We start from the raw sequence: 14,986 nt of genomic DNA, 5'->3' as shown, positions 1-14,986 counted from the left end.
AGTGGGCTAATACAAAGTTATTTGTCAGGAATTCTCATAGGTTTACAGAAATAACATTGATTAGTGATTGGCTATACATTGTTAAGCCATGGGTTGTGGGTTATGGTGTCCAGTGTGGCATTATTAGTTTAATTTATAGGCAATAGCAAGTAGTTTCAGTAGATGAATATGTAGCTCAAAATGGAGAAGTAGGACATGATTGCTGTCTCATTTTAATGTCTCTCTGGGCCCAATAATTTGAAAGGGCTCACATTTCTCAGATAAAAGTACTTTTCTTTCCTCAAATATAAATTGAATATGATCCCAATTATAAAAATCCTAAGTAGAATTACTGATTGAAAGACTTCTGGTTTGTGATTCTGCATGTAGGGAGTTTGGACATCACAACTCCATCCTACCAAGTAAAAAGCTCAACACACTGAAAAACTAGCAACTCTGGCCAGGAGCGGTGGCTCATGCCTGAAAACCCAGCACTGTGGGAGGCCGAGGCAGATGGATCGCCTGACGTCGGGAGTTCGAGACCAGCCCGGCCAGTATGGTGAAACCCTGTCTCTACTAAAAATACAAAAATTAGCTGGGCATGATAGCAGGCGCATGTAGTCCCAGCTACTCAGGAAGCTGAGGCAGGAGAATCGTCTGAACCTGGGAGGTGGAGGTTGCAGTGAGCCGAGATCATGCCATTGCACTCCAGCCTGGGAAACAGGGAGAGACTCCATCTCAAAAAAAAAAAAAAAAAGAAAGACAAGAAAAATTAACAACTCCTTTTGGATACTTAAGTGAGGTGAGGACACAGGGCAAACTGTTGCCTTCAATATTAGAGAGACAGACAGGCAAATAAAGAGAGTCATGACTTACCAGAGCTGACTCACGAGCAGAGGCTGCTGCAGAAACCAGTGCCAGCATAGGAAAACCTGAACTGTAATTGATGAGTTGCTGGAGGTTCAATGTAGACAAATCTGAGGGTTAAAAACTCCAAGAGAACCCCAAACTTCTGTGAATTTTACCTCTAGGAACTCGACAAGATCCTCACAGAAAAAAAAATTACCTTGTGCTTCTGGCAGGGGGAAGGAGAAAGCAACCATTTTGAAATACTCCAGAGTACTCTGTTCTTAACAAGGTCTGCTCTCAGCAGAAGCTATTTAACCAGAGCCTAACCTGCAGGGGTTTTATACAAGCCTAATTGACTTGGAGGAAATACTGAACTCCACATTAGAGAAGGGAGATACTCAACTTCAGCCCACTCTAGCCATCTTGTCTCACCTAAGGAGAGAGGGGAAACTGAGGAGCACTTGTACACTTTACAGTCCAGGGACACTGGCTCACTGAAATACTGAGGCCTAATGTTTGGATTATAGGACACTTTGCCTCCCTTGACACCTTAGCACCACATTACTAAATAATAACTATTTACAGCATTTCCTTTTTACCTAGTACATCATGTATGTCAATAAAAAATTACAAGACTTACTAAAAAGCCAACAAATAATAATAATAATTTGAAGAAATAGAGCACTCATCAGAACCAGGCATAGCAGGGATGTAGGAATTACAAGCTTAGGAATTTAAAACAGCAATAATTAATATGGTAAGTGCTCTAACGGGAAAAGTAGACAGCATGCAAGACAGATGGCAATGGAGCCAGGGAGATGAAAATCCTAAGAAAGAATTAAAAAGATACTAGAGATAAAAAACGCCATAACAGAAATGAAGAATGCCTTTGACAGGCTCTTTAGGAGACTGGACACAGCTGAGGAAAGAATCACTTGCCTTGATTTTTATAGATTTATCAACAGAAATTTCCAAAACTGAAAAGCAAAGAGAACAAAGATTGTAAAAAATAGGAAACAATATCCAAAAACTGTGGAACAATCACAAATGGTGCAAATATGTATAAGGGGGATACCAAAAAGAAAATAAAAAGAAGTAGAAAAAACATTTGAAACAATAATGACTAGAATTTCCCCAAATTATTATCAGATACCAGATCACAGATCCAGGAAACTCAGAGAACACCAAGGAGGATAAATGCCAAACAATACAAAAAGCAAAACCCTACACCGGCATATTATTTCAAACTATAGAAAATCACAGGTGAAGAAAAAACCCTGAAATAAGCCAGAGTTCAAAAACACTTTGCCTATAGAGGAACAAAGAATTACACCTGATTTCTCCTCAGAAATCATGCAAGCAAGAAGAGAGTAGAGTGGAATATTGAAGGTGCTGGGAGGAAAAATGACAACCTAGAATTCTGTACCCTGTGAAATATTCCTTCAAAAGGGAAGGAGAAATAAAACCTTTCTCAAACAAAAGTTGAGAAAATTTGTTGCCAGTATACTTGCCTTGCAAGAAATGTTAAAAGAAGTTCTTCAGAGAGGACAATAATATAGTTTAGGCCAGAAACTCAGATCTTCACAAAGAAAGGAAGATCATCAAAGAAGGAAAAAGTGTAGATAAACAAAAACTTGTATGCTTCTTATTATTAATTGATCTAACAGATAACAGTTCATTCAAATAATAATAGCAACAATGTACTTGATTATGTACGTTTATGTACATGTCTTATGTGCGTATACTGTATATGCTTATATATAAGTGAAATGGATGACAATATTGATACAAGGGATAAGAAACAGAAATTAGGATTATTTTGTTATTAGAAAGCACTCACATTACCTGTAAAGTGGCAAACTATTTTAAAGTGGACTGGATTAGTTGCAAATGTATACTGCAAACTCCAGGGTAACCATGTAAAAAAGTAAAAAGAAAATTATATATATATGACATATGCTAAGAAAGGAGAGAATATGGAATCTCAATTAACATGCTCAATTAACACCATAAAAGGCAGAAAGAGTGAAAGACAAAAATAGGAGCAAAGAAGAGGAAAACAAATAGAAAACAATAACAAATATGGTAGATATTAGTCCAACTATATCAATAATCACCTTGGATGTCAATTATCTAAGTTTACCAATGAAAAGACTAACAATGTCATAGTGGATCAAAAAGCAAGACCCAACTATATGTTGTCTTTAAGAAGTCCACTTTAAATATAAAGACAGATATACTATGCTAACTCTAATCAAAAAGAAAGCAGGAGTATCTATCTTAATTTCAGACAAAGCACACTTGAAAGCAAGTTAAATTATCAAGGATAATGAAAACCATTATTTAATGATAAAGGGGTCAATTTTCCAGAAAGACAATTATCCATAATGTGACTGTACCTAACAACAGAGTATCAAATTATATAAAGCAAAAAGTGATAGAAATGAAAGGAGTAATAGATGAAACCATTATTATAGTTGGAGACTTCAACATAACTCTGTCAGAAGTGAGTAAATCCAACAGGCAGAAAATCAGTAAGGACACAGGTGAACTCAGTAACACCATCAATAAACTGGATATAATGAACATCTATAGACTACTTCATTCAACAACAGCAGAATACACATTCTTCTCATGCTTTCATAGAACATTTATGAAGATATACTGCATTTTGGGCCATAAAACACACCTTAACATATCTAAAATAATAGAAATCATACAGTGTCTGTGTTCAGACTGCAGTGGGGTTAAACTAGAAACTAATAACAGAAAGGTAACCAAAAAATCCCCAAATAAGCACACTTCTAAATAAACAATCCAACTTTAAGACTTACTATAATGTTATTGGCAAAAGATTAGACAAATTGATCAATGGTGTGACTAGCAAGCCCACAAATAGACCTGCATAAATATAGTGAACTAATCTTTGACCAAGAAGCAAAGGTAATAAAATAGAGCAACGAGAGTCTTTTCAATAAATTGTACTGGAACAACTGCACATCCACATTCAAAAAAATTAATCTAGACACAGATCCTACATCTTTCACAAAAATTTAAATGAAAATTGTTCATAGACCTAAATGGAAAAGACAAAACTCTAAAACTCCTAGGAGATAACATAGGAGATACTTCAATGACAAAACTATAAAAGATATTAAAAAGATCAGTGGTTGCCAGAGGTTGAAGAGGAATGGAGGGGTGAAGAGGCAGAGCACAGAAGATTTTTAGGGCAGTGAAACTACTCTGTATGATTGTAGAATGGCAGATACATGTCATTATACATTTGTCCAAACCTGTAGAATGTATAACACCAAGAGTGAGCTCTCATATAAACTGTGGACTTTGGGTGATTATGATGTGTCAATGCAGGTTCACCAAATATAGCAGTCTGGAGGGGCATGTTGGTAATGAGGGAGAGTATGCATGTGTAGGGGTAGGAGATATATGGGAAATCTCTGTACCTTTCTCTTATTTTTGCTGTGAACCTAAAACTTCTATAACAAAATAAAGTTTTAAAAAATATTAATTGGGCCGGGTACTGTGGCTCACGCCTGTAATCCCAGCACTTTGGGAGGCTGAGGCGGGCGGATCACTTGAGGTCAGGAGTTCGAGACTAGCCTGGCCAACATGGTGAAACCCCATCTCTACTAAAAATACAAAAATTAGCAGGTGTGCTGGCACTTGCCTATAATCCCAGCTACGTGGGAGGCTGAGGCAGGAGAATTTCTTGAATCTGGGAGGCGGAGGTTGCAGTGAACTGAGATTGCGTCATTGTACTGCAACCTGGGCAAAGAAGTGAGACTCCACTTCAAAAATAATAATAATAATAATTGGATTAGTTTATAACATGATAAAAGTATCTTAGAGTTCATTCAAAAGATAAGTGAGACTAGCACAAAAACTTGAAAAAAGAAAATGAGTGATTTTTCTAAGCGGAATGGGAAAATACACTAATCATAATAATTTTACTGGTAGAAGAATGAATAAATTGGCTTCTTTTAGGAGCTCAGGCACTTATATTCATTCTAGATCTCTTACTCTACCTCTAGCAAGAATTCTGATCTTGACTTATCATTTTTCGTTGCATTGAGTGGGCCATGTTGTTTGGGTACAGAACTCAAACAGACTAAAAACTCTTAATAAACATAGATGTGCTCTTTTCTCTATTTTCTTCCATGCCTGGAGGCAGCTCCTTCTGGAGTTTGTAACACTTCCCCTGTTACCCACATAGGATAGGCCTGTGATATATATCTGCTAAATTCCTTTGCTTCTGTTTTCTCTGGTGCTGGCAGGTGTGGGTTTCATTTCTACTCAGTGGTAGGCTCTGAGAGCCAGGTTGAGGTAGTAGGGTGAGAGAATGCACAGGCCATAGCTGGACATGGCTTAAGCAAGCTCACTGTGGTTCTTTAGTGGGATTTGGGGATAAAGCCCTTGCTAACAGTAAACAATTACTTTGTCTTCTATAATTCTCATGCAGCCAGGGAGTGGGTGTTGAGGGGAGGGAGGAGATATGATATTTCTTGATTAACAGCATCTCAGTATAATCCATTTCTTATGACAAACTTAACTAAATAGATCAATGGAATAAAATTAAAAGTCCAGAAAAAATGCAAGTGTTTATAATAATTTAATATATGGAACATTTTACCAAACTGTATTCTTTTGAAAAAAAATAGATACGTGAGAAAGTCCTCAATGATAAAAAGCACAAAAACTTCTGTGTATTCTACACACAGTTTAACTGTACCTAATTCATACTTGGCATCTCAAAGGCTCTGAGAATTCCTGTAGTACATAAGAAGGATCACTTTAACTTTGTTTAATTCAGCATTTTCCGGTGCAGAAATTTCAAATTCAAAATTATATTTGACCACAATTGTGAGATTTTTTTAGGTCTGGTATGTGCCCAAACATATATGAGTGATTAATTGGTTATTCACGAAGCGAGGTCAGGACTATTGTCTATTAACCTGGGAAAAATTACAGTGGCATACTGCTGCAGTTAACTGTGGTAAAGTATAGTGTTCCTGTGTCTGGAAAGTTTTGCTATCCACCTGCTCTCTGTAGCCATGTTTTGGCTTCAGTTATGGTGCCCTAGTCCTCCATCTCCAGGTGCTAAAATGGGCACAGATTCCAGATTGAGCCAATCAAAGTATTTCTTGATCTTTCTCTGCATTCTTTGAGGATAGTGATTGATTCAGGAATTAGAACATGGTCTAAGATAAGTCAATTTGAGTCATTCCTAGGAATTTTGGGCTGAAGCTAGTAAGACACACCACAGTCTCTCCTTTGTGAGATGTAAGGGATAGGCCTAGGATACTGACAGCCACCTCTCCTGCTATATAGAGAGATTCTAAACAGCATCATAGGCAAATATTAAGGCAAATGGCAAACTAGGGAGAGATATTGCAACCCATGTAACATAGCATGATTAGCATCCCTAAATATATGTAGTCTTACATGTCAATAATAAATTGACAAAAACACCAACTGAAGAATGGCCAAAGAATTTGTATAGGCAAACAATAAAAGAACTTCAAAGCATTACAAAATTTCCTACCTCGCTAGCATTAAAAATGTAAATTAAAACATGCAGATGGCATTTGTAGTCTGTCAGATTGACAGAATAAAATTAATGATTGCACTCTCATTCATAGATGATAGGAGCTATTAACATTTCCAAAAGATTACTGTGGCAAAACAAATCAAATACCTTCAATATTTCTATACCCCACCATCCCAGTTTTAACAATTTATCCTAAAGAAATAACTGGACAAGGGTTCAGATATGTGTTTATATGGCAGGACTTAATCTCAAAGTTTTAATCTAATTATTTCTCCCCTTTCTCTTTCATGTATACTCCAAGAGATATTTTTGTGCCCCTAACTCATACCAAAGACTGAAAGAAATCACTAACACTAAATGTATCTTGTAGTCTCAGTCACTCTCACTTTCTACCTCTGAATGTGACTGAAGGGCATTGGTATGACCACTATTTACTTTTAAATTAAAGACTCATGGCTTTTTTTTCTTAATCCAGCATCCTAATGATTGGTATTTTTATGTCTGATTCACTGTGCCTCACTTGCCAAAACAAATAGTTAGAACATTAGTCATTGACAGAGTTATTATATAAATAGATATCTATAATAGTAGATATCAATGTATGTATCTATCTCATCCATTTATCTCAATGGGAGTTTATGCCAGCCACATTGGATATAATTCTGTCAATTTTGCTGATATACTCCATTTTTTACTAGAAATTTTCTGTTAGTTGGCATTCTTTCAAATACAAATCTCTATTAATCAAGCACTGTCATCCATAAGCCAAGCTCCATGTTGTTTTTTTTTTTCCTTTTATGAATTAAGAGTCTCATACAGTGGGGCACAGCTTTCAGTGTTAGAGGTAAGTCATTTCATGGGGATAGTCTTGCCTGTAGGGAGGTGACTTCCATTGTTCATAGATCCCACGGTTTCCTTCCATGCTACTCACCTTTGCAGGTTTATGAATGTATTCTTTGCATTTAATCAGTTCAGTTTGCTGAGCTGCGTGTTTCTTATTTAAATGCTTTTCATGCAATGCTCAAGTTCTTATTAGAATCTTTGATCTTAAAATTATTGAAGTCACTCATTAGAAGGTATAGTCTCATCCAGTACCCACTAGAATGCTTATAGTTATATTTAAAAGACAAAGAGCTGAGTAACTGAATCAAGGATCATTAGGTCTAAAAGCCCAATGTTCTTCCCTGTAGCACTCCGCCAGCCTTCTGCCAGAAGTAGTTTCCTATTGTACCCCATGGGGCCATTCTATTAAAATGGTTCCATGTCTTTCAGCTTTGACTACTCCAAAGTTCCCACTTAAAGAAACTTCCTTACTTAACTCTCAGTGGCACCAGCTGAGTTTCCTACTCACGCATCACATTTGTACCAACAATAGGGTCAGGTGTTCCTCATAACAATTTGTCAGATTTGCCAGTCCAACACTTTTCACTCTTTCACCACTGCATTTCTGTGTCCTTTTAATATTTGGATATGGTTCTTGCCCTGTGATTTGGGTTATATTGTGCATTGAGCTCAGTACCCAAGAGTTCAGGAAGGCACAGTTACTTATCCTCAGGCCATTACACCATGACCTAACCATATAGCTTCAGATCTTCCCAACCTGCTTATCAATTGGAATTTTCATCTCATCCTCCAGGAATTATTTTTCTTATGGAGGGAGTTTAATCTCAGACTCTTTAGTCAGAATCCTTCTTAAAAACCCCCACAGTTATTTCCCCCTCAACTTCTCCTTGAAAGCTTAAAAGCTATAAGATATGCTGTACAAATGCTTTGTGAAGGGGGCCAGCCCCTCCACACCTGTGGGTATTTCTCATCAGGTGGGAGGAGAGACTGAGAAAAGAAATAAGACACAGAGACAAAGTATAGAGAAAGAACAGTGGGCCCAGGGGACCGGCGCTCAGCATACAGAGGACCCGCACCGGCACCGGTCTCTGAGTTCCCTCAGTATTTATTGATTACTATTTTTACTATTTTAGCAAGAGGAATGTGGCAGCAGAGCAGAGTGGGGAGAATGTCAGTAAGAAAACATTTGAGCAAAGGAATCTGTGTCATGAATAAGTTAAAGGGAAGGTACTATGCCTGGATGTGCACGTAGGCCAGATTTCTGCTTCTCTCCAACCAAACATCTCAGTGGAGTAAAGAATAACAGAGCAGCATTGCTGCAAACATGTCTTGCCTCCCGCCACAGGGCGGTTTTTCTCCTATCTCAGAATAGAACAAATGTACAATCGGGTTTTATACTGAGACATTCCTTTCCCAGGGGCAGGCAGGAGACAGAGGCCTTCCTCTTATTTCAACTGTAAGAGGCCTTCCTCTTTTACTAATCCTCCTCAGTACAGACCCTTCATGGATGTCAGGCTGGGGGATGGTCAGGTCTTTCCCATCCCACGAGGCCATATCTCAGGCTATCACATAGGGAGAAACCTTGGACAATACTTGGCTTTTCAGGGCAGATGTCCCTGCGGCTTTCTGCGGTGTTTGTGCCCCTGGTTTATTGAGAATGGAGAATGGCGATGACTTTTACCAAGCATACTGCCTGTAAACATTTTGTTAACAAGGCACATCCTGTACAGCCCTAGATCCCTTAAACCTTGATTCCATACAACACATGTTTTTGTGAGTTCAAGGTTGGGGCAAAGTTGCAGATTAACAGCATCTCAGGGCAAAGCAATTGTTCAGAGAACAGGTTAAAATGGAGTTTCTTATGTCTTCCTTTTCTACATAGACACAGTAACAGTCTGATCTCTCTTTTCCCTACAGCTTTGATCTATGTGAAATGTCACTCTCAGTTACTCAGGTGAATCTGCTTTACCCATGTGGCAATATGGAGGCACATCCCTGAGATTTCCCTTCAAGAGAACTTGTCAAAAGGAGTGCAGTGAGCTGACAGTCTCCAGCTGCAGCACCTTTGAAATCTGCCAAAGCATTTCAGCCAAGGCCACTCTTTTCCTGGCCAGCCCCACTCAATGACTAAGCATGACACTGTACTAAGACATTTTTGCCCAACACATACTTCTCCCGACACAAAAGATCTCCACTGAGGATTTTTGTGCCACAACTTTCCCTTGTGTGGGCTCAGATTTTTTCAGAGTTGTAATTAGAGCCTCTTCCTCCTGAATCTCTGTCCTTCCCCCTGCCCCACTCCCCTTCAAAAGTATCAGATATACATTGTGGTATAAAGCATTTTCTGTCTACTCCTGTTTCCTCTGCCATTTATTGTGTGTGTGTGTGTGTGTGTGTGTGTTACAATAAAACTTTTTTCATGGCCACTGTAATTTAAATTTTATGTAATTTTCATGTGCCATAAAATACACCTTTTACAAAATGTTCTTAAGAAACTTCTATATTTTAGGACACATTTAGATTTGCAGAAAATTTTATAGTACAGAGTTCCCATATACCTCATACCAACTTTCCCCTATTGTTAACATCTTACATTGAACATTTTTCATGATTAATGAGCCAATGTTGATACATTATCATTAACCTAAAGTCCACACTTTATTTCTTTTTTTTAGTTTTTACTTAATACCCTTTTATTTTCCCTTCCAAAATCCCATTCAGGATATCATATTACATTGAGTAGACATACTTCTAATCTTAGTCTCCTTGTGTTTGTGATGGTATCTCAGACTTCCTTTGTTTTTGATGACTTTGACAGTTTTAAAGAGTACTTGTCAGGTATTTTAGAGAATGTTCCTCATTTGAGATTCATCTGTTGCCTTTCTCACAGTTAGGCTGGGATTATGTATTCTTGGGAAGAAGACCACGGAGGAAAAGTGCTATTCTCATCATATCAAAAATACATACTATTAACGTGACTATTAACATGACTTGATGTTGACCTAATGGTGACCTGGATCACCTGGCTGAGGTAGTGTTTGTCAGTTTTCTCTCCTGTAAAGTTACTCTTTTTCTTTCTCCTTCCCATATTATACTAGTTAATGCCTTAGCTTTTACACACATCAATGAATAAATCTCTTGCACTTCTCATGGCTGGTTTTAGTAGTGGAGCGTCTGAACTAGTGGTCCAAGGAAGTAAGCCTTAATAAGTTTAGTAGTGGTCCAAGGAGGTAAGTCTCTTGGACCACTATCTCTTGTGCTTCTGATGTTATCTTGACATTGCCTTCTGAACTAGCACACCTTTTTTTAGTATTGGAGAATCTGAACTAGCACAGCTGGTTTTAGCAGTGGTTCAAGGAAGTAAGTCGTAAAAAATCATGATCCCTTGCTTAATTACTGGATTTCAGACAGTTTTCAGACCTGGAACCTACTGACTAAAGAGGTGGCTGAATTCCTTGGAAAAACACCACTGGTATGTACTTTAAAGATTTCCTTAGTAACCCCCTTCTGTATGTACTCTAAAGATTTGTCTAGTCTTTCCCAAAGGGATCCATGGACATTTATGTGGTGAATAAGTACTTGAAAAGGAGAATATACACGCAGTTGGGAGACTATTGGACACAGGATCTGGGTTGACATTGATATGCAGAGAGCCAAAGTATCACCATGGGCCCTGTTACATGGAGGTGAATGGGGCAAGGTAAAATATTACTAGCTAAAGTTTATCTTGCAGTGGGTCCATTTGGTTTGCAGATTTACTGCATGGTCATTTCTCTGGCTCTCCAATTTACTATTGGATAGTCTTCGACATTGGGTCCTTGGCTGTGGAGGAAGACACAGCCTCTGACATTACCAAGCTTAAAGACAGAAAATAAAAAACAATATTGTTTCCTGAAGATATGACAGAGATTTGTTCTCCTTTAAAGATCTAAAATCGGAGGAGTGGTAGTCCCTATCATATATATTTTGGAGACAGAGTGTATTAGTCTGTTTTCACACTGCTGATAAAGATGTACCCTCCAAATCTCATGTCCTCACATTTCAAAACCATTCATGCCTTCCCAACAGTCCCCCAAAGTCTTAACTCATTTAAGCATTAACTCAAAAGTCCACAGTCCAAAGTCTCATCTGAGACAAGGCAAGTCTCTTCCTCCTGTGAGCCTGTAAAATCAAAAGCAAGCTAGTTACTTCCTAGATACAATGGGGGTACAGGTATTGGGTAAATACAGCCATTCCAAATGGGAGGAATTGGGTGTAACAAAGGGGTTACAGGCCCATGCAAGTCTGAAATCCAGCAGGGCAGTCAAATTTTAAAGCTCCAAAATGATCTCCTTTGACTCCATGTTTCACATCCAGGTTACCCTGATGCAAGAGGTAGGTTCCCATGGTCTTGGGCAGCTGTGCCCCTGTGACTTTGCGGGGTACAGCCTCTCTCCCAGCTGCTTTCATGGGCTGGCATTAAGTATCTGTGGCTTTTCCAGGTGCATGGTGCAAGCTGTTGGTGGATCTACCATTCTGGGGTCTGGAGGACAGTGGTCCTTTTCTCACAGCTCCACTAGGTGGTTCCTCAGTAGGGACTCTGTGTGGGGTCCCTGATGCCACATTTTCTTCGTCACTGCCCTAGCAGAGGTTCTCAATGAGGGCCCCGCCCTTGCAGCAATCTTTTGCCTGGGCATCCAGTTATTTCCATACATCTTCTGAAATCTAGGCTGAAGTTCCCAAACCTCAATTCTTGACTTCTGTGTACCCACAGGCTCAACACTACATGGAAGCTGCCAAGGCTTGAGTCTTCTACCCTCTGAAGCAACAGCCCAGCTGTACCTTGGCCCCTTTCAGCCATGGCTGGAGCAGCCCGGACACAGGGTACCAAGTTCCTAGACTGCACACAGCACGGGGACCCTGGGCCCAGCCCACAAAACCACTTTTTCCTACTGGCCTGTGATGGGAGGGACTTCCACAAAGGTCTCTGACATGGCCTGGAGACATTTTCCCCATTGTTTTGGAGACTAACATTAGACTTCTTGCTACTTATGCAAATTTCTGCAGCCAGCTTCAATTTCTCCCCAGAAGAAATTAGTCAGGCTGCAAATTTTCCAAACTTTTATGCTCTGCCTCCCTTATAAAACTGAATGCCTTTAACAGCACCCAAGTCACCTCTTAAATGCTTTCCTGCTTAGAAATTTCTCCCACCAAATACCCTAAATCATATTTCTCAAGTTCAAACTTCCACAAATCTTTAGAGCAGGGGCAAAATGCCACCAGTCTCTTTGCTAAAACATAACAAGAGTCACCTTTACTCCAGTTCCCAACAAGTTCCTCATCTCCATCTGAGACCACATCAGCCTGGACCTTATTGTCCATATTGCTATCAGCATTTTGGTCAAAGCCGTTCACCAAATCTCCAGGACATTCCTAACTTTCCCACATTTTCCTGTCTTCTTCTGAGCCCTCCAAACTGTTCCAACCTCTGCCTGTTACCCAGTTCCAAAGTAGCTTCCACATTTTTGGGTATCTTTTTAGCAATGCCCCACTCTACTGGTACCAATTTACTGAACTAGTCTATTTCATGCTGCTGATAAAAACACACCTGAGACTGGGAAGAAAAAGAGGTTTAATTGGACTTATACTTCCACATGGCTGGGGAGGCCTCAGAATCATGGCGAGAGGCAAATGTACTTCTTACATGGTGGTGGCAAGAGAAAATGAAAAAGAAGCAAAAGGAGAAACTCCTGAAAAACCCATCAGATCTCGTGAGGCTTATTCTCTATCACAAGAATAGCATGGGAAAGACTGGCTTCCATTATTCAATTACCTCCCCCTGGGTCCCTCCCAGAACACATGGGGATTCTGGGAGATACAATTCAAATTGAGATTTGAGTGGGGACACAGCCAAACTATATCACGGAGTCTCACTCTGTTGCTCAGGCTGGAGTGAAGTGGCGCAATCTCAGCTCACTGCAACCTCCGCCTCCCAGATTCAAGTGATTCTCGTACCTCAGTCTCCTGAGTACCTGGTATTACAGGCATGCACCACCACATCTGGCTAATTTTTTGTATTTTTAGTAGAGGTGGGGTCTCACCACGTTGCCCAGGTCGGTCCCAAACTCCTGTGCTCAGGCAATCCACTTACCTCAGCCTCCCAAAGTGCTAGGATTACAAGCATGAACCACAATACCTGGCCTATCCTATGTATTTTTAATGGACCAGTCTGGTCCCTGCTGAAAATAGATGGATCTTGGAGGAAACCTGTGGACTACCACAAGGTCAACCAAGTAATAGAACCAGTCATAGCTGCCATGCTGAATGTTGTATTATTGCTTGAGCAGATTAATAAGGCCTCAGATATATAGTATGCAGCATTAGTTTGGCAAATGTGTTTTTTTAATCCTAATCAATCAAGAGAATCAGAAGTAGTTTGCATTCACATGGAAAGAATAAAATTTTGCCCTAGAGCTATGTTAACAGTTCTACCCATTGACAGAAAATATTTAGAAGACATCTGGACTGTCTGGAATCCTGTACAATTTCAAATTGATTTATTATATTAATGGCATCATGCTGATCTGGCAGGATGAGCAAGAAGTGACTAGCATACTAGAGGTCTTGGTAAGGCATATGCACTCCAGAGGAATCTGTCACTTCAATAAGAACTTTAGAGATTCAGGGGTCAGGAAGATGCTGATGCACAAATTGCTGCATTTGTATTCTCTATTACAAAGACAGAAGCATAGAAACTGATAGGATACCAAGTGACCATGTGTCCAGAACCATCCATCATGATTTGTGTTTTGTCAGATTGAATCATAAAGTTAGGCAGTTCCAGTTACAACATATCTATAAGATGTAAATGGTACATTTAAGATTGTATCTAAGTAGAAACAGAGGGCATAAGTAAACTACGTAAGCAGACAACCTAGAGCTCCATATCACCCACCACAGTTGTACCAGTAATCTTCTTTCAGCTCTCACTTAGCACCATATGAGAGAGGGGTTCCTGTCCCACTAGATAAAGGAAATGAAAAAAAGTTCATTCTTGGTTTATCAGTTGGTTGGCTTGACAGGTGGGTACAAGCTGAAAATAGACAATGGCTACATTACAGCCATCCTCAGGGGCGGCGGCCTTGAAAGACAGTGGTGAGAGAACATTTTCAAGGTGGAACTTTGGGTGTACCTGGCCATTCACTTTGTATGAAAGCAGAAGTGGCCTGAGGTGAAAATAAGTGTGAACTGTGGCAAATGCCTGGCCAGAGGTCAGGGGTTTAGAAATAAAAGAATTGGAAGATCAGAAATAAGAGGGTCTGGGCCAATGACATATGAGTGGAGATATGGGAGTGGGAATGGTGTGTGAAAAGTTTTTATAGATTAATGCCTACCAGAGCCACTGAATAATCAATAGACAAAATGACTCAACCAGTTGACATTAGTCAGCCTTGGTCCTTTTTCTACCCAGAATAAGTATTACAGGCAAATGGAATGCATGAATGCAACACATAAGTCTGTTTGTATGAACTCCCACTTATTGAGGCTGATCCAAATACCTCTGTAGGTACGACCTATCAACAATGTAGATGAGTCCCCACCATGCTACTACTTGAAAAGACCAACCGGCATTTTGTAATAAATTGACTATATTAGTCCCCTTCCATCATGGAAAAGTCAATAGTTCTTTCTCGTTGAAACAGATACCTGTTCTGACACCCATTCTGGATATGAATTTGACTTTCCAGCCCTCAGAGTCTTAGCCAACAC

This window comes from Gorilla gorilla, chromosome 10 (genome assembly GCF_029281585.2).
Source record: "Gorilla gorilla gorilla isolate KB3781 chromosome 10, NHGRI_mGorGor1-v2.1_pri, whole genome shotgun sequence".
Taxonomy (NCBI): Eukaryota; Metazoa; Chordata; class Mammalia; order Primates; family Hominidae; genus Gorilla; species Gorilla gorilla.
This window is presented reverse-complemented; position numbering follows the sequence as displayed.